Genomic DNA, 11195 nt, shown 5'->3' on the forward strand with positions numbered 1-11195 from the left:
CCCCCCCCCCCCCTAGTTTTTGTCAAAAGGCCCACGTTTTGAGAAACCCCTGAATCCGAAAAACAGCTTTTTACGAATGTGTCTATCTGTATGTCTATCTGTCTGTCGTTATGTCTATCTTTATGTATGTCTTTATGTCTGTCTTTCTATGAGCACGATAACTTTTGCAAAAAAATTAATCAATTAAATTGGCTTTTGGTACACTCTTTTAGTGTCCTAAACTAAAGGTTAAGTTCGTTAGCCAGCCGTTATGGATAAAAATTCAAAAAGTGAGCGCCTTTTGTATAATTTTGAAACTATTTTTTCAAAATTCAACAATTCCTTATAACGTTATTCATATTATTTAAGAAGTCGAATAATTTATCTAATGACTTTTTTCATAACATTAAAAATTATGAGAGTTATAGCATTTACGAAATTCCAAAAAACACACGAAAGTGAACCTTTTAAGCCAATTAACGGACGATATGAAAAAATGGCATAAAAAATAATGGAAAATCCAAAAGTTACATTTTTTCATGCAATATTTCCACAGTATTTTAAATATTCTCAAATATATACATATATACATAATGTAGAAGTTAAAAAACGGTAAGGCTGCTCACTAGACCGTATGTGTAAAGTTTAAATCAAAAAGAAAACATTGCAAATGAGCAAACTCAGTTTAGGGAAAAACGGCAACAGTTGCAATGTCATGTTGTATAACAAAATTTTGTTTAAAGAATGCGCATTTTTTTAAACAAGACAATGAAATTTCGTATGTTTTAATACCAATGCAAGTTACGAATTATAATAATATACATTTATGGCTTTGATATAAAATTCCAGGGATAAAATAGAGTGCGAAGCACGAGATACGTAATGAGAATGTGTTCGTTAAAGCCAAAGGAGTTTTAACAAAAGAGAATTCACAATCACCAAATTACTGTTGTCGATACTTTTACCTTTAGTTTTAAAAAGTCTGTGCAGAAAGATCGAGAGCGAAGCGCGAGGTAAATACATTGTCGCGCGCCCCAGGCGCGCACGACGATAATGTGCCCGCGAGGCGCGCAGATTTTTTTAGGTTATTCTGGTCAAAATCTTCGAACTATTTTTTTTTTAATTTCAGAGCTGTTTAGTTTTTTGTTTAATAAATGTAAGCTAATAAAAAAGAATCCAGAACACCAGATGAGTATTTCAATAAAATTCCAAACTTATTCGTCAATTACTAAATCCATGTATTTTTATGTTTACAGATAATCTAAAAAAAATATTTATGGTCAAAAGTAATATTTTAATTTATAGCTGTCAATAAGACAGATAAATGAAAGACTATCCATAAAAGTCAATGTCAATGTTAGAAATTATTTCAGATTATGTTAGTTGGTAACGAATAAATTACTTGGTTATCAATGTCGGTAGACCAATGCTCTATTATTAACGTTATCCTATAAGGAAATAGCAATATCGCACCATTAAAGTCTACAATGAAAAATTTACGTATGATTCGTATTTTTCTCCTTCTTGCATAAACAAAACGAAAAATATTTAAATCTGCATAAAATTCTTTATAATTCCTGAAAGTTTTTTTGTAAATCAAAAATAAAATGAAGCCGAAAGTTCTTTTGATATTTTATCTTGTTTCCCTCAAATCGATTCCAGAGGTAAGATAAATCTTGAAAATATTGTGTGTAATAAAATAAATAGAAACTAACATATATGAACATTTTTCTGGAAGCTTTAACTTCTAAAATTAATATCGGTGGAAATAAGCATTTAATTCATGAATTTTTAGATTAGAACTAAAAAACTTGCTTTTTAAGAGCATAGATATCATAGATATACCTGAGAAATTCTCGAAAAATTATTTACTCTTGTATGTAGCACATGTTTGAAAATTGAAAAAGGAAGTAAATGTAATTCCTATTACCCCCCTCCCCTGTGTTACGTAATTCTGAGCAACTTCTTTTTTGCGCCAATTCATTTCGTGTTCACTGAGACGATTTACAATGGAGGGGGTTCGGAAAGATCTTTCTGTTTCTTTTAATGAAAAAATATTAAGATTTTTAAGAAATAAGAAAAGTTTTTTGATCCTAAATGATGAATAATCAATCAAAAAAATGAATGTTGAACAAAACAGTTCCTCTTTCAACTAAGTAGTCAAATTTTCAACCAAAAAAGATGAATTCTCAACAAATAATTTATTCTATGATATTTTAACCAACAAATATTTTGATTTAAAACCAAAAATATTTTAAGTCACCAAAAAATACGAATTTTCAAAAAAATAGTTTAATCCTCAATTGAAACAGATTAATTTTTGACCAAGCAGTTGCATTTTCAATCAAATGAGATGAAATTTCTACTAAATGAAATGAACTTTCAAATAAAAAAAAACAAATTTTCAACAAGAGTTCAATTATCAAATGATAAAGATTTTTTATTCCAAAGAAAAAAAAATGTTAAGCAAAAAGAGAAGCTTTTTACAAAACAGTTCAGTTTTTAACTAAAAGACAAATTCTCAACAAAATACATAACTTTTTAATCAAATAGTTAATTTTTTAACCAAAAAGATTAATTTTACAACAAAAAGGACCAATTTTCAACACAATAGGTGCATTTTTAACCAAATATTTAAATTTTTAACAAATATTATGAATTTCCCATCAAATTGTTGAATTTTCTATCAGAGAAGATCAGTTTTCAACTCAAAATGGAACAGTAGAGTTTTCTTGAAAAAAATATTATTTTCAATTTTTCAAAATAAGTTTTTTACGAAATAGAGTTTCAACCAAAAATGAATAATTAAATGTTCGGTTAGAAAATTAATTTTTAAACAAGAAAACAACATTTTACCCACAAGGTAGTTCTATTTCCGACAAAAGAAAGGAATTTTGAAGTTAAAATGATAAATATTGAATAAAAAATTAATTTTGTGACAAAGTAGTTCATCTTTGAATCAAATAGTTGAGTTTCTAGAAAATTGTTGAATTTGCAGACCGAAAATAGAATTTACTATAAAATATTTGAATCTTGAAGCCGAAAATGTGAATTCTCAACATTTTCAACCAGACAGATACAGTTTTAATCAAAAAATATGAAATAAAAGAGATTAAATTTTCAAACGAAATAGGAAAATAGACGTCAATCAAATTGCTGAATTCTCAACCAAAAGGGATAATTGTGAAGTCTGTGATAAATAAATAGTCATTTCATAATTTCTTGACTAAAGATTAATAGCCTCAATAAATGCTAGAGTTCATTTCTAATCATTTAAAAATATTAGTTAAAGAACTGGAAGCTTTGATTTAAAAATAAATTGTCGGACGACGCAACATTTGAGGTCTTAGAGAAATGATTAAATTGTACGTTTATAAAAGTAAATACTTATCATTATTATTAAAATATTTTATTTTATAGGTTTAAAAAATCTTAATAAGATTTAGGGGAATTCGGAGAAAATCTCACGGTTTCTTACTTTTTATTTTTTAGTAATTCGAAACTTGAAATACCTTACGTAAGAAGTGGTTTGGAGCACGCCCCCCCTCCCCCACTCCCATCTTCGCAACCAAAATACTTTACGTCATTTATGCATGGCCAATTCCCTTGGCATTTATTAACGTTCTGAAAATTGCCAAGCTTTTTAACATTTTTTAAATTCTTAGATTTGAGAAAATGTTTTCTAGTTAATTTTCGAGAAGAATAAAGACATCCTTATTTTTTTGAGAAATAAAAACAGCGGTTTGACACTAAATGTAAAAGTAGAATATAAATACCCAGTGATAAGAATAATAAGAATAGGAGTTACGATTTTCAGAGCATGGTATTTTTTCTCCATATGACAATAAGTAAGTCAGTGGTACGAGCTTCCATTAGTTTAGTGAGTGTTTTTTTAACGCTTGAATATAAGATGATCCTGTTTCAAACTTTATACTATTCACAAAAATTCCAAGGTCTTCTCAAAGTACCTTGAACAGGAGAGAAACATTTGTATCTTTATGATTATGAATTACCAAGAGAGCCTCTACACATCTCTACACATTGCTCGACTTTGGATACGATCAGAAATTTATTTAGAAACGCTGTCTATGGAATAATTTCCATACTTAGTACAGCCAAATAGCTTTTTTGCTGTGCGGGAACTAAACTCGACATATTTGGGTATTCTAAAGTCTCAATGGTAATCTCTATTTCCTTTGCCAGCTCAATATCTGTTAATTTCACAAATAAAACAGAAGAGAATGCCATGAAAGTAAAAAGTATCGAAGAGAATGCAATTCGTTCACGTCCTCTTTGAGGCTCCCGAGGTGCTTCAAATCCCATTAGTGCTTGCTTTATGCTAAACAAAGACAAGATGTGGGAGGCAAATCTAAATAATTGAGAAATAGCCTATATCGGTAAAACCAGTAAGAATAGGTAAGTCCATTTGAATGGAAATAAGATTATCCAATTCTTAGCTTTTCGAATTGGTATGAAGGCGCACAAATTTGCAAGGTTCCAGTACTTCTACTCCATTTTCGAGATCAAATGATAAACGTTAGTCCTTAATTGGTTGGGAATTGACATTTTTTTTGCTGAAATCATTGCATAAGATCAGTCGGCTAGCTCTTAATCCCACAAGCAGGGTAACCCACCATTCTTCATCAAGATAGTACTCTTATGATTATGAAATTCACCACCTTTGAAAGAGTTTCTACTGTCTGGGCTGCTGGTCCTCTAAGATTGACAAGATAGCCGTAATTATTTTGTTTAACGGAAACTGAAGGCGGATAATTGAAGGAACCCACCTTCATGTCAAAGCCGTTCATGTTTCTCAATTTTTTAGAAAAATATTTCGAATCTTTAGAGTAGATTTTTTCATATACGTATCTGTAAATGGCATGTGTGAATTATATAATTTAGAAGAGTATTTTTACCGGAAGTGTCCCAATGTAAGTTCTTTTTGGAATCATTTCTGATAAGCTCGGAAACTCTTAAGGTCCAAAAAGCTTTCAGAAAATATTTAATACATTAATTATTTTTAGCTGTGCTTTCTAACTTTAGCGAATGTCATGATCAGAAATTTTTGCCGTGTTTGCTTTGAAAATAACTCAATAATAAATTCCGTTGAATTATTATTAATTGTTTAGTTTTGGAAATGGCTTTCTACAGATTAATTCACAACAAATAATGTTGTTGCTCTAAGCTCGCAATAAAATTGTTTCTGTGATAAAACTGGGGCACTCTGAACTGTAGCATTTTCTAAATTGATTATCTCACTCGAGTCGAGTCAGAGTTTCATCAGTTTCTAGCCAAGCAGAGGTCGACCCGGGCCTAGTGGTTTTAAAAGGACGAACAATTTCAGTTTCTCGAAGAAGTTCGGCTACCCAAAAATGTTGGGTTCCCGGACAGGTTTGAGTTGTCGAAAAAGTTTAGGTAAGTGAAATTGTCGGGTTCTTGAAGCAACTCAGTTACCCAAAAACGTCAAGTACTTGAAAAGGTTTGGCTACTTTAAAATTGCGGGATTTAGTTGATTTAATTTTGATCAAAGACAATACTCGGGCGGTTTTGTGGTCGCTGTTTTAAAATTCAAAATCTAAATTATAATACTTGAAACAGCAGATCAAAAATAGCTGTCCGGAAATTCCGAAAGATCTTTTATTTGCACAAAACTTGATACTCAAACGTTATCAGAATCCTTTGTATTCACTTCAATTCATTTTAATCCACTTGGATTTCTTTAAATTCATATTGAATTCCCTTCAATTCTTTCGAGTTCGTTTAATTATATTTAATTTTGAACATTCTTGTAAATAGCCTGGAACCATTTTATCGCTCTCAGATTCTTTGGAATTTATTAATTTCAATGAAATCTTTTATATGCCTCGGAATTTCCTGAATTATCTGAATTCCACAAATTGTTCGAAATTCTTTGACCTCGGCTAAATTTTTCGAATGCATCTGAACTCAAGAAATGCACGAAACTCAAAGACTTCGCAGAGTTCGAAAAATCTATAGCATTAAAGAAATTCACATAATTCAAGAAAATCATCGAATTTGAAGAATTCACATAATTCAGAGAATTTACAGAATTCAAGGAGTTCACAGAATTCAAGGAATTCACGGAATTTTAAGGAATTCACGGAATTCCAGAAATTGACTGAATTTAAGCAGCTCACTAAGTTCACGGAATTTATGGAATCTACAGAATTCAAGGGATTCACAAAAATCAAAGAATTCTTTAAATTCCTAAAATTTCATGAATTTCATGAATTCTATGAAGTCTATTTATCTAAATTGCCTCGATTAAAAGATTTCAAGAAATTCAAGGAAATCAAGCAATTCAAGTGATTCGCGGAACTAAAGGATTTCACAGAATTCAAGGAATTTACAGAGTTGAAAGAACTTACAAAATGCAAGAAATTCACAAAATTCCAGGTATTTGAGGAATTCCCAGAATTTAAGAAATTCATAGAATTTAAAAAATCACAGAATTTAAGAAATTCACGGAAGTCAAGGAATTCACATAATTCAAGGAGTTCGCAGAATGCAAGGAATTCATGAAATTGAAGAAACTCACTGACATCACAAAAAGAGAGTATTTCCTCGAGTTTCTTGAATTCCATGAATACCATGAATTCCATAAAACCGTGAATTCTTCCATTTTCTTGAATTCATTGAATGTCGTTAATTCTGTAAATTCTGTGTATTTCTTGAATTCCGTAAATTGCTTGAATTCAAAAATTCTTTACATCCTGTGAATTCTTAGAATTCCGTAAATTCCTGGAATTACGTGAACTCTTACGGATCCGTAAATTCCATTAAATCCGTGAATCTCGTGAAATCCGTGAATTCCTTAAATTTTATGAGTTCTCATAAGGGCCCGAAAATAATTTCCAGTATAATATTTGGAAAAACTTTTTCCTTAATTACTCTCATGTTTGATTGCTATTACGTTTTTTAAAGCTATTCATCGTGAACTTTTTCCTTACAAAATTTCCATGTCTCTGCGCTTGTATTGTTTTTAATGCGAATTTTTCTATATCATTAAATGCCGAAATATTTTCATCTACTTTTTTCATTTTATTAAGAAATAAAAAAAATGATCTGCTAGAAAATCGGTGTATTATGCAGGATTACATATCGCTATACATTTTTTGTATTGGTAAATAATTTACAGAAAAAATAAAAAATAAGGTAACAGAAAAAGATTCCTCATCAAACTTAAAGAATTTTTGTATTCTATTTACACTAATATTTAATTCACAAAAAAGTTCATTTTTGTTTTAAGAATAAAACATTTTTTGGACAAAAGAATTAGTGGAAATATTAAACATTTTTTTGCTTATGAATAAAATTTCATTACCATAAACATTTATGCTTACGAGAAAAATGTAAATAAAAATTCAAGGGACATGTGAAATGGTCTTGAGATTTGTGTATTTCCTTTACAATAATGGGATTATTTAAATAATAATTTAATAGTTTTCACATAAGACTTTAAAAATTAAAGGTCAAACTATCGACAAACTGACATTTAGTGATTGTGAATACTCTTTAGTGAAGGCTCCTTTCGGCTTTAACGAACAAATTCTCATCCCGTGTCTCGTGGGAAAAAAGTTAGAAAGTAAATTTTAAGATCTAATTTGAAAACAATTATATTATTAAGTATTATATTGTACCTTGTGTCTTTTAAAAAAAAATTTAATTGTTTATTTGTAATGTCGTTTTTCACTATTAATTCAAAAACTATGCATCTTATTAGAAAATTATAAATAACAAATTTGTATCTCTTTGTTTGTATAAAAAATTTTTGCTATTTAATTTTTTTAAGCCTTTTGTTGTTTATCTAAGACTGTAATTTTTTTTATCATTTATTTTGGTGTTTACAGAGAAATTAAAAAATTTGTTATGATAATCGTGTATAGATTGTAAAAGCAAAGTTTTTCTTTCCTTAGCTTTTTTCATATCGTACGTTGTTTGGCTTAAAATTGTTGTTTTTTGTACAAATGCTATAACTCGGAGAATTTCCTTTTTATTGAAAAGATTCATTAGGATACATTTTTCAAATTGCCGAATACTACGAAAAGCCGAGCATGGCATTTTTTAATTAAAAGGAAATGTTCGGAAAAATTGTTTAATCCTCTTTTTTTTTATTTTCATCCAAAATTGTTTGTCTGACGAATTCAACCTTTCTTTGTATGTCTGAAAAGTGAGTGAGAATAGTCAATCCAATCCTGTTAGTCTTTCGAAAGTTATTATACTTACAGGATACAGACATACAAACAGACCTTAGCAAAAGACTGCTTAGCAAAAATCGTTTTTCCTGAATCAGGGGGTCTCAAAACTTGGAGATTTGATGAAAACCAAAAAAGACAAATTTTAAACAAAATTATTACCTTCTTATTAGAATGAGAATATAAAAATGTAATAAGATATGAAAATTTCGCTTAATAATATTTATTTAAAGAATTTTTCGGAAAAAATTTAGATGTAATGTAAAAAAAAGATGTAATTTAACGAATAATTTTGTCTAGTGTATGGCAATGGCTAGAATTGCGAAAAGAGATGCAGAGCCTACGGATTCAGCTTACGATTCGTCTGAATCTGAAATGTCAGAAGAAGAAGAAGAAGAAGAAGAAGAGGCGGAGAAAGGTACTTTATTTTTTATTTTTATATAATTTCAAAATAAAATTTTAATTCACCGAAATTTGAAATAGAGTCGGGAGTAGATTATGATTATGGGGGTGGTGGTGAAGAAGACGGAGAATATGAGCAAGAAGGTGGGGAAGAAGATGATAGACCTACGGATACAGCTTCCGATTTGTCTGAATCTGAAATGATGTCAGAAGAAGCAGATGAAGCAGAGGCGGAGAAAGGTGGTTTATTTTTTATTTTTATATAATTTCTTAATAAAATTTAAATTCAGCGAAAATTTAAATAGAGTCGAGAGAAGATTACGATTATGAGGGTGGTTATGAAGAAGAAGGAGAATATTCCGATTGGGCTGAATCTGAAATGATGTCAGAAGAAGGAGGAGAAGCAGATGTAAACGAAGGTAGTTATTTTTAATTCATATGTAATTCTGCACTCAGAATCAAATTCAAATTCACTCAAATATAAAATAGATTCAGAAGAAGATAATAATAATAATAATGGTGGTGACGACGATGATGATGATCATAATGATGATGAGAAAAGTGAAATTGAAAATGGTCACGTGCATGAATCAGAATCTCTCGACGCTGAAAGGGAAGGTAGACAAAAATATATATATACACATATAATATATTAAATTTTGGCTTATAATTTCATTAATATCATTTGAAATTTATAACCAAAATAATGATACAGATAAAGCTAATTGGGGGAAAACAATACTACAACCATTCTTCACGGAGTTCTGGCCTGCTGTAAGTCCTAATTAGTAAATTACATTCTATCATATTTTAATAAGCATGATTATAATGTCAATATGCAGCATTTCTAAAAATAAAACCAAGAATTCAACGACCAAATTTGGACAACAATAATAAAAGATTCCTATTCAAATTTGAAAAAAGATGATAATTTTTTCCTAAATAGGAAATTTTACATTTTGGACAATTAAAAAAGAGGAAAGAAAAATGAGGAGGCAACCAAACAAATCTCCTTTTTTCTCTTTTCTTATTTCTTTCTTCTTTTATATTTTTATTAATTGTATTGATTCTCAGGTATCAAAGGGAGAGCATTGTTGTTTCGTTGCTGTTCCTACCTACTCAACTTGTTTTTATCTTGATAAGGGTGCGCATGAGTACTGAAACGTTTGTAAATAATATTTAGAAATGTTTTCTTATTATAGTTTGATCATAATAAAGTAAAAAAGACGAAAGAAATAAGAAAAGAGAAGAAAGGGGATTTGGTTGGTTGCCTTCTCATTTTTCTTCCTTCTTTTTTGCTTTTGTCCAAATTTTTTTATATTTTTTTAGAGAATTACTTTTTTTTAAGATGATCTTTTTTCAAATAACAATAATAACATTTTAGAGTGGTTTTTGAAATTTGGACGTTGGATTCTTAGTATTTTTTTCAGAAATTCATCAATTCATCAAAATTTGTCGGGTGTCAGGAAGAGAGCATTATGGTTTTGTTGCTGTTTCTGCCTGCTTGAGTATTTTTTATGAATTTGTTTTTGTTGCCTAAATAAGGGTGCAGTATGAGTGCCGAAACTTTGATAATTATTTTTTTAACATCTTTTTCTATTGTGATTTTATAATAACAAAAATAAAAAAGACGAGAGAAATGAAAAATAGGAGGAAGGGCATTTGGTTGGTTGCCTTCTCATTTTCTTTCCTTTTTTTATATTTGTCCGAAAAATTGTAGGAAAATTTTTTTATCATTTATCAAATTTCAATAGGAATATTTTATTGCGGCTATTCAAAATTGGTCGTCGGATTCTTGATTTTATTTTCAGGAATTCCGCACATAATTTTATTATTGGACGTTAAATAGGACTTTTTTTATTTTAATCTCATTTAAATTTTTAAAATTTTAATTATAATATCGTAGTTATCATATCGTTCATAAGTAATGCAATAAGTATAATAGAATGTTTTGATTTAATGTCCTAGGTGATGATGTACTTTGGATGAGATTGAATCAACTCTAATTGAATTATGCCAATTACTTTCTAGTTCTAAGAATAGTTTCAGCTATCTACTGACCCAAAAATATCAATTAACATACCTAATTAATTTTTATGTATGATTTGTAAATAAAAGAATGGAAATATATGGTGCAATGTTTTTCAAGTTTACTCAACCCAAAAATTGGACTTTGTTGGATAGGAAACAAAATTGGACAAAGTGTTGTTGTATTGAATGGTAGATTGAAAAAAATTGAATAAACAAATTTTAACGTGCACGTTTTTGATAGATTTTTGAATGGTCTCTCGAATGATTACATCCAAATGGAACATAATTCACAATTTGACACCTATTTTCAAAACAAGTTAAAATTTTTATTTTTTTAAGCTTTATCATTTTTTATGTTTTTGGTCGCAAAATAAAGTTTAGGATTCTCTCTTTCTTAAAAATCGCCTGTTTCAAAAAATGTGTACTGCCATAGGATCGAAAGAAGTTTTATTTCCTACAGTTTTCATCATATTTTGCCCATTTATTTCAGTGATATTAAGAGTTATTGTAAAGAATATATTTTACCTTCAAAATTAAAACCAAAATATTTTTTTTTCAAAAGATGTA

Source organism: Belonocnema kinseyi, chromosome 3 (genome assembly GCF_010883055.1).
Source record: "Belonocnema kinseyi isolate 2016_QV_RU_SX_M_011 chromosome 3, B_treatae_v1, whole genome shotgun sequence".
Classification (NCBI taxonomy): domain Eukaryota; kingdom Metazoa; phylum Arthropoda; class Insecta; order Hymenoptera; family Cynipidae; genus Belonocnema; species Belonocnema kinseyi.